The following is a 16447-nucleotide window of genomic DNA, read 5'->3' on the forward strand; positions in this document are numbered from 1 at the left end:
CCGGGGGGACGCTCGCGCCTGTGGGCGCTCCTCGGGGACACCCGCCGGGGGCGGGGGGCGCCTCTTGGCGCGAAGAGTCTGGGGGCTACTTTTGGGACGCGGGGAGCCTGGAGCTCCTCCCGCCGCCCGCGCAGGCGGCTGCGCGTGCCGGTCCCCCTCGGGGCCGGGCGCCGCCGGGCAGCCGGCCTGGGCCCGGGCGTGGGCAGCGCGGGGGGGGCTCTCGGGATCGCTCCCCGCTGCGGGGGCGCAGCCACTCGCAGGAGTCTCGCGCCCCCTCGCCGGCATCGCCCGCCCCGTGGCGGTCGGGGAGCGTGCCGGACGTGCGCGAGCTCCCCATGGAGGTGGACGCCTCCCCCTCCCCCCGCTCAGGGCTCCCGTGAGCAGAATATCAGGCAGCAGTGGCAGGCGCAGCGCGACCTGCCCCTGGCGTCGCTCACGGGGACGTTTCTGGAGGGAGAGGAGCTCGGGCGGCATCGCCTCCTGAAGGTGTGGGGCGCGCTGGCGGCGCACGTGTGCCTGCCGGACGCCCCCACCGTGAACCTGGCGAAGTACAGCCAGGCACGCATTTGGGAGGCGCTGGAGGAGGCGGCGGACGGCCTCCTCCAGGTGCTGTCCGAGGGCTTCGGCGCCGAGGGCGAGGAGTGCTGGGCAGCGGCTGCGCACGCCCGCTCGCTCACGCTGCAGGCGGTCGAGCGCCTGCTTGTCTCCCGCCGCCCTCGCACCCCGGCGCACTGGCCGGTCTGGCTGGACGAGGGGAGCCTCGTCCGGGTCTTTCAGGCCGTGCGCCGGGAGTGGCTCGGCCGCCCCGCGGGGCCCTCTCCGCTGGCCGAGCGTGTCGGCGACCCCTCCTCCGTCCTGCCGGCGGGCGAGTACCTGGCCTGGCTGGACGGGCTGGTGGCGGCGCTTCAGCACCGCGCCCGTCTGCTGCGGCAGCGCGGGGTGGTGACGGACCGCCAGCTCGCCGAGGCCGCAGAAGGGCCCGCGCACCCGCCTGCTGCGGCCTCGCCGATGGGCGACGTGGCGGTGGGTGGCTCGTGCGAGACCCCGCGGCGGCAGCCGGGGCAACAGCAGCAGCCACAGCAGAGGCCGCAGGGGCCGGGCGCCCCGGATCGGGTCAGCCGCTCTCCCGGACGCGGAGCCGGCTCTCCGCCCCTTTCTGCGCCCCTCTCCGGCGCTCCCCAGGAGCGCTCCAGCCTGGCCCAGGCCCGGCGGCAGCACCAACGCCAGCAACACGAGGAGCTGCTGGCTGCCCGCCGTGGCCTTTCCCAGGATCGGGCGTCCCCGCCGCCGGCCGGGCGGTGCGGGTCGGAGCCGGCTCCGTCGGGCTCCGGGCAGGCCGGCCCCGCGTCGCGGAGCCCACTGCCCGTCCCTTCCGCCGCTCGGGTCCCGTCTTCGCCCGGCTTCGGCGGCGAGGCGACGCCGTTCAAGCGCCCGCGGCTGGAGCCTTCCGTGGGAGAGGGGGTGGACGCCGGGCAGGATGATCCCGGCGAGGGTCCGAGCTGTCTGGCGGCTCCCTCGCCCCCGGCGAGCGGGCCTCCCGCCCGGGGGTGCTCCCGCCCCCGAGCTGCGGGACCCGCCGTTGGCGGCGCCCTCCTATGCCTCAGTCGTGGGGGGACCTGCCCCGGGCCGGGGGGCCTGGTGTGCAGGGCCCCTGCCTTGTGCGCCCCCCGGGGATTCTCCTGGGGGCGCTTCCAATGTCGCAGGCGGCGCTGCGGAAGAGGGCGACGACTTGGAGGACGATCCCCGGAGGCGATTCGTCGTTCGGTTCCGGTACCGCGGCCCGGACGCGCGGGCGGCGGTCCGCGCGTTCATTGTCAAGACCTTGCTCCGTGGGGAGCTCCGCTTCCCTCGGGAGCGCGTGGCCGCGGTCATCCAGCCTCCGGGGTCGCGGGAGGTGGACGTCTGCCTCACGGACCTCGGGGCCCACCGGGCCTTCCTGCGCGGCTGCCAGGAGCTCTGCCGGGCCCGGCCAGAAGTCCTGCGGGACTTCGCCTGGCAGTCGCTGGTCCGTGAGGACACTCGGGAAGTCCTCGTGGCCTTCCGCACCTCCGTCGTCGCACCCGAAGATGTGGCGCTGTGGTTGGGCCGCTTCGTGGCAGTGCGCGCCGGCCCGGAGAAGGTGCTCGACCCGGACGGCGTCTGGACGGGCGCCTTCCGTTCCCTCGTGACTTTTCCCCCCGCGGGGAGCCGCCGGCTCCCCAAGTTTTTCTACCTGGGCGCAGACCGGGGGGAGACTAGTTACGAGGGCCAGCCGGCGGCCTGCTTCAGCTGCGGCGGCTACGACCACCGCCGCCGCGACTGCGCGACGCCCCTGTGCGCCAAGTGTGGCGCCAGGGGGCACGTCGCAGGGACCTGCCTGGCGGCCCTCCGCTGCAACCTATGCCAGCGTGAGGGCCACGCCTTCGTGTGGTGCCCCCTGGCCCACCACAACGCCAGGTCGGAGGCCCGGGCGCGCCGGGCCGAGCAGCTGGCCCGGCAGGGCGAGGAGGCGGCCGCGCGGCGTGCCGGGGCCCCGCCCGCTGGCCAGGAGGACCCGGGGCCCGGACGCCCGCGGCGGCCGCGGACCCGCCCGCCACCGCCCCACCGCCCGCAGGAGGAGCAGCGGCAGCAGCCGCCGGCGAGCGGAGCCGGCCCGGCGGCGCCGGGAGGCGCGCCCGCCGCCCCGGCGGCTTCAGGTACGTCCACGCAGGGGTCCCGGCTGGCCGCCGGCGCCCCGGACGCGTCTCCCCCATGCAGTCGGCCGCAGGGTTCGCCCGCGGCTGCCCCCCCCACGGCCCTTTCTCTCCCCAGCTCGGCCCTTCCGAGTCCCGTCCCGCCTTCCGCCCCCCCATCCCCGCGCCCTCCCGCTCCGTCCCCTCGTTCTCGCCCGGTTCTCGACCCTCCCCCTGGCCCCGGCCCTGCCCCTCCCTCTCTCCCGCTCCCTGCCGCTGCTCCTCCCGTTTCCCCTGACCAGCTCCCTATCCCTCACCCCAGGCCCCGCCCTAACCCTAACCCTACCCCTCGCCCTAACCCTAACCCTCCCCCTGCCCCTCCCCGTGCCCTCGGCCCTGACCCTAACCCTAGCCTTCCCCCTGGCCCTTCCCCTACCCCTCCTCCTCGCCCTAGCCCTGACCCAGATCCTCCCCCTGCTCCTCCCCGTGCCCTCCCTCCCGCCCCTAACCCTAACCCTAACCCTCACCATAACCCTCACCCTAACCCTAACCCTCCCCCTGCCCCTTCCCATGCCCTCAGCCCTGACCCTAACCCTAGCTTTGGCCCTCCCCCTTCCCCTCACCCGGCCCCTCGCCGTGGCCCTGCCCCTACCCCTAACCCTCCCCATTCCCCTGGCCCTCGCCCTGGCCCTGGCCCTCCCCCCACCCCTGCTCCTCGCCCTGGACCTGGCCCCCGCCCTGCCCCCGACCCGGTCCGCCCTTCCGTTCCCCCCCCCGTCGCTGGTGCCTCCCTCAGCATCGGCCCCGGGGGGTGCTTTTCATTCGGCGGGGCCCCCGCGTTGCCGCAGCGAGCGGAGTGGCTCCGGCCTCGCGCCGGACGGCCCGGCGGAGCGAAGGAGCCCGGCGCAGGCGGCGGCGGAGCGACCGGCGGCGCGGCGGGGGTCTCCTTGGGGATCCCCGTCTCCCGCAACCCCTTCGCGCCCCTGCTGTTGGAGGTGGCGGCGGAAGAGGACCGGCAGCGCGGGGCGATGCCGGAGGAGCCGGCGGCGGCCGGCATCGCGACGACGTCGGGGGACGGCGCTCCGGAGATGGGTGAGCCCCCCTCCTCGTCCCGCACCCCCGCCCCATCCCCCGCTCCTCGGGGCGGCCCATCCCGCTCCCCTATCTCCGGGCCCCTCCTTGCCTCTTCCCCGCCGGCCCCTGCCCCGGCGGCCCGTGGCGGCTCGCCTCTCCTCACCGGGGGTGCCCTCGCGGAGGAGCCCCCTTGGCCCTCCCCTCCCTTGGGATCCTGGGGGGCTTCCTCTAGTGGCTCGGGGGGCGTCACGCCGAGGACGGAGGAGGGAGAGGAGGCGGACTCCTCGTTTTGCCTGGCGCTCTCCCCGGCGCCGGGGAGCTCGGAGGAGGAGGGGGGTCCGTCGCGGGCCGTCGGGGGCGCCCCGCGGGGCGCCGACAGGTGAGTGGCCACGCGATGGCGGACGTCCAGGGGTCTCCCTCCGCGCCCGCGTCCCCAGCGGGGGCGTCGGCCGCGCCCCCCGAGCGTTCCCTGCGGCTCTGCAGCTGGAACGTGGGGGGCCTCCGGCAGCCGGACCGCCGGGCCGAGGTGCTCGACGCGCTGGCCGGGCTGCCCTTCGACCTGGCGGTCCTGCAGGAGACGGCCTTCGTCTCCGAGCGCCAGCGGGCGGCGGCCCAGCGCCAGTGGCGCGAGGGCCCCTCCTTCTGGAGCTACGGCGACGAGGCCCGGGCGGGGGTCGGCGTCCTGGTGCGGGCACGGCCGGGCCTCCGCCTGGACGCCTTCGTGGAGCGGGTCCCGGGGCGCCTGGTCCAGCTCGACCTGGCGCTCACGGGGCCCTGGGAGGGCGCGGGCGTGGCGGCGGGGGGGCCCGGGGCGGGCGCGGGGGCGGCGGGCGGACGGGTGCAGGCCTTCCGCCTGCTGGGCGTCTATGCGCCGTCGGCGTCCGCGACTGCCCGTGCCGCCCTCTGGGGAGAGCTGCGGGGCGCCTGCGCCACCTGGCGGGACGTGCTCGTGGCGGGCGATTTCAACAACCGGGCCTCCATGTCCGACCGCGTGCCGGTCTGCTTCGGGCGCGGCGGCGGCGGCGGGGCCGGGGGCGTGCCGCTCGAGCTGGCGGCCGCCTCGCGGCCCTCCCCGCCGCTGGCGGCGGAGGAGCGGGCGCTGGAGGCCGTCCGGCGGGACCGGGGGCTGGCCGACGCGGCGGTGGAGGCCGCGCCGAACGCGCTGGGGTATTTCCCCGAGCGGTTCGCGGCGCGGCCGCCGCCGGGCCGCGCGCCCTCGCCGCCGCCCTCGCCGCGCTTCGGCTCGCCGCTCCCGCGCCGCCTGGCGGTGGCGGCGGCGGCGGGCCGGCGCGCGGGCGCGGCGGCGTGGCTGGCGCGGCTGGAGTCGGCGGGGCCGCGGGGGCGGGGGGGGCCGCCGCCCGGCTCGGCCCCCCTCGGCGCCGCCGCCCCGGCCCCGGGCGCCCGTGCGCGTGTTCCTGGGCCCGCGCCGCCGGCGCCCCCCCCGGCGGGCGCCGCCCCGGCCCGCCCGCTGCTCACGTGCTACCTGGCGGGCACGGCGAGCCGGGTGGACCGGGTGTGGGTGCCGCGGGGGCGGCCGGTGCGCGCCTGCGAGGTGCTCGTTTCGCCATGGTCGGTGCACGGGCTCCTCGCAGTGGCCGTGGAGGTCGCGGGTTGGGCGGGGGCGCAGCGGCCGCTGTGGCGGCTGGCGCCGGACGCGCTGGACGCCGAGGAGGCCCTGCGCGTCGCGCTGGGCGGGCTCCTGGAGGACCGGGCCTCGCTGCTCGACCTCTACGAGGGCGGCGAGGGCGGGCTCGGCGCCTGGTGGGAGCGCGCCAAGGCGGACGTGCGGGCCTTCTGCGTCGCGTGGCGCCGCCGCCGCCGGGACGCGGCCTTCCGCCGCTACCGGGCCGCGGTGCGCGCCTTCGTCGCCTGCCACGCGCGCGTCCGCGAGGGCCGCCCCGTGCAGCTGGAGGACCTCGAGGCGGCGCGGGCGGAGATCGCGGCGTTCCGCGGGGCCGAGCGCCGGCGGCGCCTCTGGGCGCGCTGCGCCCGGGCCACGGGCGGGGTGGTGGGCCGGCGCGAGTGGGAGCCGGCGGCGCGCGACGGCGAGAGCCGGCTGGCGGGCGAGGACGTGTCCTTCGTGCGCGCGCCCGCCTTCATGGAGGGCCTCCGCGACGACGCCGGCGCGCCGCTGCGCACGGACTCGCGCGGCATGCTCGGCGTCGTCGAGCGCTACCTGGGGGGGCTCTTCGCGGGGCGCGGGGGCGCCGCGGCGGCGGAGCTGGACGCCTACTTCGCGGCGCTCCCGCCCGCGGAGGCAGGGCTCTCCCGGGAGGAGGCGGAGGGGGCCCGGAAGGCGCTCGGCGCGCTGGCCGACCCGCTGCGGGAGGACGAGGTGCGGCGGGCCATCGCGTGCGGCGGGCGGCGGCGCTCCGCGCCCGGGCCGGACGGCCTCGGCTGGTCCTTTTACAGGGCGTTCGCGCCGCTGCTGGCCGGCCCGCTCGCGGCGCTCTTCAACGAGTGCGGCGGGCGGGCGCGCGCCGCGGCGGCGGAGGTGGCGGCGGCGGAGGCGGCCGCCGGGGACGGGGGGGCGGGCGCGGCGGCGGCGGCGGGGGCCCGCCTGCCGCCCTCCATGTACCGCTCCGTCCTCCTGTTCTTCGGCAAGCCGGGCGGGCTGGACCCGTCGCTGCCGACCAGCTGGCGCCCCATCGCCCTCACCAACGTGGACTACAGGATCCTGGCCAGGGTCCTGTCCGACCGGTTGGCGGGGGCGGTGGCGCCGCTGGTGGCGCGGACGCAGACCAGCGCCGTCCCGGGCCGCGCGCTGCCCGACTCGCTGTGCCTGCTGCGCGAGGTCTTCCTGGCGGCCGGGTCGGGCCAGTGGGAGGGCTTCCTGGTCCAGCTGGACCAGTCGAAGGCCTTCGACCGGGTGCGCCACGCCTTCCTGTGGCGGGCGCTGCGCTGGCACGGCGCGCCGGCCGGCTTCGTGGCGCTCGTGCGGCAGCTGTACGCCGCGGCGACCGTCACCCCGCAGGTGAACGGCTGCCGCGGGCGGGCGCTGCCGGTGCGGGCGGGCGTGCGCCAGGGCTGCCCCATGAGCCCGCTGCTGTACGTGCTCTCCCTGAACGTGGCGCTGCGGGCGATCGAGGCGGACGGCCGGCTGGCCGGCTTCCCGTGCCCGCGGCGCGGCGCGGCGGGGGGGGCGGGGCGGCGGGCGGCGGCGGCCGTCAAGTTCGTGGCGCACGCCGACGACGTCTCGCTGCTCGTGCGCTCGCCGGCGGAGGCTCGCGCCGCGCGGGCCGTCCTCGAGGCCTTCGGCCGCGTCTCGGGCGCCCAGGTGAACGCCCGCAAGAGCTGGGTGGTGCGCCTGGGGCGGCCCGCGGCGGGGCCGGGCGGCCCGGGGGGCGGCCTGCGCCGCCGGCCCCTGGAGGGCTGGTGGGCCGGGGAGGGGGGCGGCGGGGACGGCGGGGAGGACGGCGGCTGGGACGGCGGCGGCGGCGCGGCCGCGGCGGGCGACGCGCCGCCGGCCGGCCCGCCGCGCGTCGCGGCCTGGGCGCGGGACGGGGCCGCCCTGTCGACGGTCAGGGTGCTGGGCGTGCGCTTCGGGACGGAGGCGCACGCCTGGCGCGAGAACTGGGACAGGGCGGCGGAGTGCTGGGCGGCGCGGGTGGGGCGGTGGCGGCGGGCGGGCTGGCGCCTCGGCCTGTACCACCGCGCCCGCTACGTGGCCACCTATCTGCTGCCGCAGGTGCTGCAGCTGGCCGCGGTGTTCCCCCCGCCGGCGGCCTTCGTGCGCTCCATGGACGGCCTCCTCTTCCGCTTCCTCTGGGGGGCGGAGCGCTTCCCGCTGGCCCGCGCCGCGGCCCACCAGCCGGTGGCCGAGGGCGGCCTGGCCGTGCCGCAGCTCTCCCTGGCCCTCTGGTCGGTGTTCCTCACCCAGAACTTCGGCGGCGCGTCCGTCGAGCTGGGTGGGGGCGCGGCGGCGGCGGCGGCGGGCGCCGTGCCGCGGGTCGGCTCGGGCGCGCCCGCCCCGCCCGCGGCGCCGGGGGCCGGGGCCGAGGGCCCGCTCTGGGCGGGGCTCTTCCTCGCCCACTGGCGGGGCGAGCGCTGGGCGGGCCGCGAGTGGTGGGACGCGGGCCGGCTGGACTTCCGCCTCTCGGCGGAGGCGCGCCGCCGCCTGCCCGCCTTCCTGGCCGAGCTGCCGGACGCGCTGCGGCGCTTCGCCATCCCCGCCGCCCACTTCCGGGAGTCGTTCTGGGCGCGGCGCCCGCCGCCGGTCCCGAGGGCGCCGGCGGCGGCGGCGGCGACCGCCGACGCTCCCGGGGCGGCGGAGGAGGTCCGGCAGCGGCGGCGGGCCATGCGGCGGGACGTCTACGAGGAGGCGCTGGAGCGCGCGGTGGTGGGGCCATGGCGGGCGGCCCGGCTGCGGCGGCGGCAGGGTGGCGGGGGCGGCGGGCGCGGTGCGGCCGGGGCGGCGGGGGGGGCGGGCACGGGATCGTGGGAGGGCACGGGTGTGGGGGTTGGTGCGGGCGCGGGGGCGGGCGCGGGCGGGGGGGCGGGCGCGGGCGGGGGGGCGGACGACCCCCGCCTGGAGGCCTTCCGCGACCGGCGCGTGCCCTACGCGCTCTGGGAGGTGCGCTGGCGCTTCTTCCACGGAGTGCCGGCCGAGCTGCCGGCGGCGGTGCGGCCCTGGCTGACGGGCGGGGCGCGGCTGTGCCCGCGGGCGCTCTGCCGGCGGGACGCGCTCGCCCGGGGGGTCGCGCTGGAGGGCTCGGTCGCGCACTTCGTGGGGGAGTGCTGCGTGGCGCGGGCGGTGTGGGCGGCGCTGGCGGGGCTGCTGGACTGGCCGGACCTGCTCCGGCAGCCCTGGGAGGCGGTCGCCTCCGGCGTGGAGCCGGCCGGGCTGGCGCCGCCCTTGCGAGGGCCGCGCCGCCGCGGGCCGGCCGCGCCGCACCCCATCTCACGCCGCCTTCTCCCAGCAGGGCAGCGCCGGGCGGACGGCGCCGCGGAGGAGCGGCGAGCGGCCGAGACGGCAGAGGTCGGAGGAGCGGGAGTCGGAGCGGAGGAGCAGTCCACCCCCGTGGGGAGGAGCACCTCGGCGGCGCTGGAGCGCCCGCAGCAGCCCCGGCCCGACCAACGGCAACGGCAGCAGCAGCGGGCGGACCCGGACGCGTCGCGGGGGCGGAAGCGGCCACGGACGGCACCCCGCTGCGGCCGCGGGCGCCCGCGGAGCCCGGGACCGGCGGACGGCGGCGCCCGCGGCGCGGACGGCGGCGGCGGGGGCAGCGCGACGCCTGCTACGGCGGACGGCGGCAGAGACGGCGGCGGAGACGGCGGGGGCGGCTTCTGGGCCGTGCCGTGGAGCACCGTCCGGCTCCTGAACTACGTCGTGCTGGCGGTGCTCCTGGCCGAGCGGCGGAGGGAGCTGCCCCGGGAGCGGCGGCGCGGAGGCGTCGCGTCGCCGGACTGGTCGGCGACCCGCGCGGCCAGGGACGCGGCGGCGCAGCTGGACATCATCTGCGCCGCCGAGCGGGACAGACTGCCGGCCGCGCGGTGGCGGCGCTTCTGGCCGTGGAAGTCGGCGGCGGCCACCCCGCCCATCACCTGAGGGGCCGGGCCCGCGTCGGCGGGCCGGCGGCGGGGCGGGCCGCGCCGGCGGATCGCGGCCGGCCGCCGGGACCTGGATCGTCGTCGTCGGAGTCGTCGTCGCGCTGGGCGTTGCTGCCCCGGACCGGCGATCGGGGGCCGCGGGACTTTGCTGTGGCGGCCCCCGTGGACACTTTTCTCCGTGGCCGTAGCTCCTCCCACCATCTCTCCTCCCTCCTCCCGTCCCCCCTCCTCCCCCTGCCCTCCTGCCGCTCCTCCTTCCCATCCCACGGCGGGGGCCTGAGGGTGGGTTGGGGCGGGGGCAGCACGGTGTGGGGTGGGGGGCTTGTGCACGGGGGTTCTGCGGGCGGGGAGCTGGCCGGGCCTGCGAGCCGGCCGGGGTGGGTGCGGGATGGGTGTGGGGACGGAGTTTGTGTGGGCGTTCGTGCGGGGGGCGGGGCGGGCGGGGGGCTTCTTGGCGTGGGGGAGGGGGCGTGTGAGGGCCGCGCTTTGGGGGGGGGTGGGCTTGGGGTATCTGTTTTTTGTGGACCTCGGGGGGTGGCGGGTTTGTGTGTTTTGATTTCTTTTATGTCTGCCTGCGTGCAGTTTGTCGGCCCGGCCGCCCGTTTAGGGGCGGTCAGGGCCTTGTAGAAGGGTTTTTCTTTAAATAAAAAAAGGTGTGATTCCCTAACCCTAACTCTAACCCTAACCCTAACCCTAACCCTAACCCTAACCCTAACCCTAACCCTAACCCTAACCCTAACCCTAACCCTAACTCTAACCCTAACCCTAACCCTAACTCTCTAACCCTAACCCTAACCCTAACCCTAACCCTAACCCTAACCCTAACCCTAACCCTAAGCACAATGTGGGGTCACCACATTTGCAACCTCCTGCCAGTTTCCCAATTAATTTTGCTTATAGGAAGCCAACAAAGTTCCAAATGCAATCACATGACCATGGGGATGCTGCAACCATCATAAGTACAAAGACTAGTGTAAGCACATGTTCAGCACCATGGTAAGTTCAAAAGGTCATTGAACAAGTGGTTGTTAAGCGAGGACCACGTGTAGTCTAATTGTGAGGTGTCTAGGGCATGAGAGATTGTCTAAAGGGCTTTCCAGGCAAGGAAAGGATGCAACTGGCACACAACATAGACCTATACAAAGGCCTTCCTGGACAGAGCTGCCACCTGCTCCTTGAGCAGTAGCTGCAGGTCTGAAATCCTGGAGTTCCTGTTACATTGTCATACCTGTAAGACTTCAGTGGCAGAACTTCAGAAGATGGCTCTACCCAGAATGTCTGCCCATTTCTGCACCCACCCATGAGCACACACTGATCACCCCTTGGCAGCATTTTGTGATGTTGCAGCTACCAAGAAAGGCATTTCCCGTGCTTACTCCATAGTATCCCCCACAGACAGACAACTGACCTTGTAATTAGAGAGTCTTTGATAAGGAAGAAGTCAGAATGCAGAGAATAACCACAGTTTCTGCCCTGCCCTTACTGATTGGGCACAACTAGGTTGGATCTGTTGGAATTGTCAGAGGTCAACTCAACATTGCCTCACAAGCATAGTAAGGGGTTTTCTCTAGTAGACTTGTCTCTATTGTGCTTGTGGGATGTCACATGGGTCACCTGATTTCCTCTTCCTCCTCCTCCTTGGGCTAGGGGATTAACAGTCTCCATTACCTCATGGGCAGACATGCAAGCAGGAGGGCTGCATAATGCAGGTCTCATCCTCTAACATCTCACTTGCACGCAGACTTTCTATTCCACATAGAAAGTGTCTACAAAGAACCAGTGATGATTAAACGCTTTCTACTATCAATCTACCTGTATCCAGGTCTACTGAATAAAAGTAAGCTATCTCTATTTTTCTTCATCTAACTACAGTGTGAAGACTGAATTTATTTCTGAATGTAATTAAGCTTAATGTGCAAGTTCTCTTTTTGGTTCATGCTTCTACTCTGCAAGATTGCTGTTAGCTGCTTGGAGTTCTTTTATTAACCTTTAAAAACTCCATCAGGATCAAGGCCCCCGCTCTCGATAAAGGTTCTGGGTAATCCCCTTCCCTCCCAGGGCACCAAAGTGGTTGATGCCTGCAGAGCTTCTGTGTGGGAGGCGGGGTTCTGCCTCACAGCAAAAGCTATCCCCAGAACCTACTGGAGACACACTTGCTGAAACTCTTCTGAAACATTGGCCAGAGCTCTTGTTTCCACAAGTCCTGGAGATGAATAACTGCAGCTATTCCTCCCACACAACATGCCACTTTGTGGCAAGGGGTTTACATCTCTGGAGGATATGGGAGCTATAACCTACTTCCTGATCATCCATCCCACTTGAACATGTTGTGGGGATGGTGTTTACCTATGATGTGATTTCTCTGCATAATATGTTCAGCCCATCTGCTTTCAAGAGTTTTAGCTGACCTGTCGATTCTGAAAAAGCCAACTTTCAGGTACAGGGAGTGCTATTTTTTTGGACTCCCTGGTGTAATTTAAATCCAGCAGAGGTTCACCATTACTTCAAGGCCTTAATAAATCATTCAGCATCTTTGCCCAATGAAAAGTATTCATTGCTTGCATTATTTATTGTAGGACATTTCCAAATTCACATTAGGTTAGTTTTGTTCCATATTCTCCATCATTCTTATATGCATATCTCTATGTGAATAGCAAAAAAAAGAAGAAGAAGAAGAAGGGGGGAGGACAAACACAACAAAGTTTGTCACAGATCCCAGTGCTTTTAAACATTTAACAGTTTTTCAATCTCATCTCTTTACACACATACACACACACACACACACACAAAATGTTAAAGAAAGAATACAAATAACTTAAAGCAACACACATTCAGAGTGCAGCTCTGCCTTCTTTGGGATCAAAGTACTACCATGAAACACTCACTTTGGCATGTACTACAGTGGACCTTGGAGGGAAGGCAAGGGACCTGGAATATTCAGAACACTGGGAGTTGAAGCCTGGAGTAACAAGATATTTCTGTGATCAGGAGCAAAAGGGATGTAACACAAGCTGGAATGGTTATGTATTCTTCACAATGATATCTTGAATTAAAACAATAATTAAATAAATTCAGTTAAGCATAACTAATACACTAGGAAGTAGAGAACACATTTGTACACTGTGAAAATAATACTGAAAAACCTTTCAAACAAGAAAAAGTAACTTCCTTGGGATATACCAATATTATTCATATATTCAACAGCAGCTTGAACAGATGAGAATAAAAAAAATCCAAGCTCAGCAAAAGAGTGGGAAAGTGCCTCATCTTAACAAATCATAACTTCAGAATAAATAATACAATTCTTAAAGTAAACATGGCAATTAATGGACAAGTAATTTCTGTCTTAAGCTTGCAGAGTCTCCATATAACATAATCGTAATTATTTAATACAATACAATGAGGTATTTGGAGGAACTGGTCAAAGCAACGCACGGCCTGTCTGGTTAGAGGACTCAAGCTACTTGCAAGGAAACCTTTGGGTTGCCAGCTAAGAAGCAGAAATCAAAGCAATACCACTTTCCTTTGGTAGCAAGAAAAGTTTAAGAGTATGATAGCTTGGCAAAAAGCACCATTGTGAGGAATTATTCCTTTTATTTTCAATGGCCATTCCATTAGGCTGAGGTATTCTGAGAGTATCTATACAGTAAGGTTTAAAGAGGTCAAAAGTGGTTTAACACTTTGGTTCAACCAAGGCACTCATCCAAGTTGATACGATTTGCAACCTGTTATCGTGGAGTTTTATTGTATTGTTACTGAAGGAATAGTGTTGTAAACGATGTGGTGCCGCTACACAGTTATGAAAATAAGTTTACAGGTAGAAAATGCAGGGTTTATCAGCACAAGTTTCCTTTTCCGATGCAGGCCATGCATGAAAAAAATCTTTGGTATCATCAGTGTGATTAAAATCACCAATGGAAAATTGAGTGAGGTAGTATCTTTGTTTCACATGATAAATAGCATGGGGTAACACACTTCTCTTCTCCTTCTTTTTAACTATAAGTATTCCTTGCTTTTTTGCTTCTTCCAGATGAGTTGAGCTGGGTATTATAAAATCAACCATACCACACAATAGAATCTTGAAAGGAAAATCTGCACGCTGATTTTTAGTGCCATGAACGCATTAGAACAACAGCTTGATAGAAATGTGCCATTGCATTCTCTTTGTTTAATAAAGGCATAGAATTTCTCAGAGGAGAAAAGCATGAAAAACTGGACCCACCATAGTTATACTCAGCTCAGGAATAGCGGGGAGGGGGCACAGTGAGAATTATCTTTGGTTCAGCAAAGGCAGCAACAGAGTACAACTTGTGCAGAGCAAAATATCTGATGTTGTCTTGGTCCCAATTCTGCAGCCTTCCTGGCCACTGTATTGGACTTGTAGCAAATGTAGCACAGCCCTTACCTTCGTGGAAGAGCCCCCATCCAATGGGGAAGCAGCTCTTGATGACAACTCTTCTGAAGAAGAAAATGCCAGGGTGATAATTAGGGTCAAAGTTTGCTTCTTATTTTGCCACTGCACATTTAAAAATAAAAGACTTCACTGTACATTTAAAAATGAAAGACTTCCTTCCTTCCACAATTTAGGTATTAATTTGCTTTTCTACTGTCATGCAACCCCAGGCAGGAGCTTGGCTTTTGCTGGAATGTGAGAAGTCAGATCTATATATAAGGATTTCAGCAAATGTGCACCATAAGAACAAATAAAGAAGCCTCATTTTACATAATGCCAAAAGCCTATACTTGTGCTCTACAGCAGCTGCAGAAAACCCTGGAGTGTAAGGTCACAATCACCCTCTTGCTGCTTCTCCCAAGAACAGCTACCCAGTGCCATAAGTAGGTTTAAAATGATAACTAATATCAACTAACCAGTTTAAATATTTTACAGTTAGCAGAGGGGCCATCAGGTCCTTGCCACCACTTTCCTCCACAAAGAGTACAATTACTGGAGATATAACATTGTATTGGTGCCCTCAACTTACTTGGGCAAATATGTATATGTGTTAGCAAGACAAAGTAAGACAGATAGGTGGGTATAATGGGTCTTCTGATTTCCAGAAGATTGCCTGACACAAAAATCCCTGTCATTTCCCAGTTCTGCCTTGCAGAGCTATTTCCAGCAAGAGTCCCCAGCACTTAGACATCGTTTTTCAAGTTCCTGTAACTATGCCAACTGCTACTTCCCCATAACTAATTGTTATATTTGTTTATAAGGACAACCAGAGTGGCTTGCACATTGAACACTGGGGGTGTGAAAGAAATTAAGGAATACACACACACATGTTACGTTAATATTAAAGTTCTCCTTTTGCCTGAAAAGCCATTCTACTAGGCATAATATAAGTTGTGGAATTATAATTTTAAGATTCTTGCATTTCTGAATTCCCAAATTTTAACACTCACATAGTGAAAAAGAGAATGTAACCCCAGCTTGTTTTGATGGTAAGAGGGCAAAGTAATTCATTTCTGCCCTACAAAATAGCTGCCTGCCTGTCCTGGGAACAGCGCAGTGAATAAAACCATGGTATTAGCACAGATTTAATACTTCTGCAATTTGTCTCCCAAGCCCTCAAACTCTCCTAAATCAAACTGTGTTTCTAACTGAAAATCTAATTGTTAAAATATTAATTTTATTCATTTTTCAAATCAAATTCAGGACTCTAAGTTGTGTAATTTTTAAAAAATTCATCATTAGCTTCATCTGTGAAAAGCTTTATGATCTAGTAAAATAATGAAAAAGGCAACTTTCAAATCTAGTCTGAAAAAAAAATTAAAATGAGATTCTTTTGGATATAAATCACTGAACTAGTCCTATGTTGCCTGGGAGATTCCCTTCCCAAGCTGGAAAGGGGGTTCTGGCTGGAATTCCTGGAAAGGCATAGGAGATTGCTGGGCAGGGGGATGGCAAGAAAAGCTTTGAAGGATGGTCTGAATCTTGTAAACTCTAGGTCTAAATATCCCTTCCATTACTTTTTTCCAACAAGGAAAGAGAATGAGTGAGTGAGTGAGTGAGTGAGTGAATGCAGAAATGAATGAAGAAATGCCAGTGTTAATTTTCATGCTATAACTTTCTGCTGACTAGATAAGGAAGTTACCACTGCACTCAAATTCCAGCATGCTCCAACAGAGCAGCAAAGATTGTTATCTGTATGACTTTCAGTGTAAGAAATAGGATGCTACCAAATGTACATGAGTTTGCTTCTTTGGGATCATGCCCCTATACATTGCAAAAAGCCATTCCTGAGCTTATTTAGGCTTCAGCACCAATGTGCCTCTGGCTTCAGAGAATACAGATCATTTAGCAGGCATGAGAGCAGACAGCTCTGAAGCCATCACAACATCACTGCATCACAGGAGTAAAATCATATTGTACAGCCATCTTGTTTATCCTACCTTCATAGCGACAGATTGAATTACAGTCTCACTGAGCCATTTGGTTCAAGTTCTTATATTCCTTTGTCACTGGGTTGTTGTCCAAGTTGCCATGCTAAAGACCTTCTTATGGGTCTTCTCAAGGGAAGCAATATTCATTTTCTTGCTTTATTTCTGTAGACTAAAGAGTGGCTACTCCCAAATCCTAATCCTATCTCCTTTCAATTACTGGGCAGATTAGTAGTATAACAAATAAATAAATCATAAACTATTGAGTATCTTGGATGGGTTCTACACCACTTCTTGTCCAATTGCTGCTCAGGGCTAAGCCTGTGTTCCAGGATTTGGCATTTCAAATCATTCTAATTGTGGGCATAAACAATATGTGAGCGTGCATATAAAATGGGTAGTATTTGAAAGCTGGACTAAAGCACCCTTCTGCAGAAGATATAGAAAAAAAGATTGTCTGAGATGCAGAAGGACAGCCTGAGCTTTAATTGGTCATCATGTGAACTATATGCTCTGGCCACTTCCAGAACTCAGTGAAAAATATATTCACAGCTAGAATAGAAGTCTTCCTTCTGTGTCGTTACCATTGATTAGTTTACCTTATCCCTAAACTCTGCATAGAATTTAATGTAAAAATAGCTATAAAGTAGCAAAATAATTGCAACAAAATACCTGCAGTATACTTTAAATGTGTTCTTCGGTACTATCTTGAACCTCTTGCAAGGAAACTAGACTGGTGGAAAAGAAAGAATAGTGCTATTACTGGGCAAACAAAGAGAATGTAACTGGTC

Source organism: Candoia aspera, chromosome 13 (genome assembly GCF_035149785.1).
Source record: "Candoia aspera isolate rCanAsp1 chromosome 13, rCanAsp1.hap2, whole genome shotgun sequence".
Lineage (NCBI taxonomy): Eukaryota > Metazoa > Chordata > Lepidosauria > Squamata > Boidae > Candoia > Candoia aspera.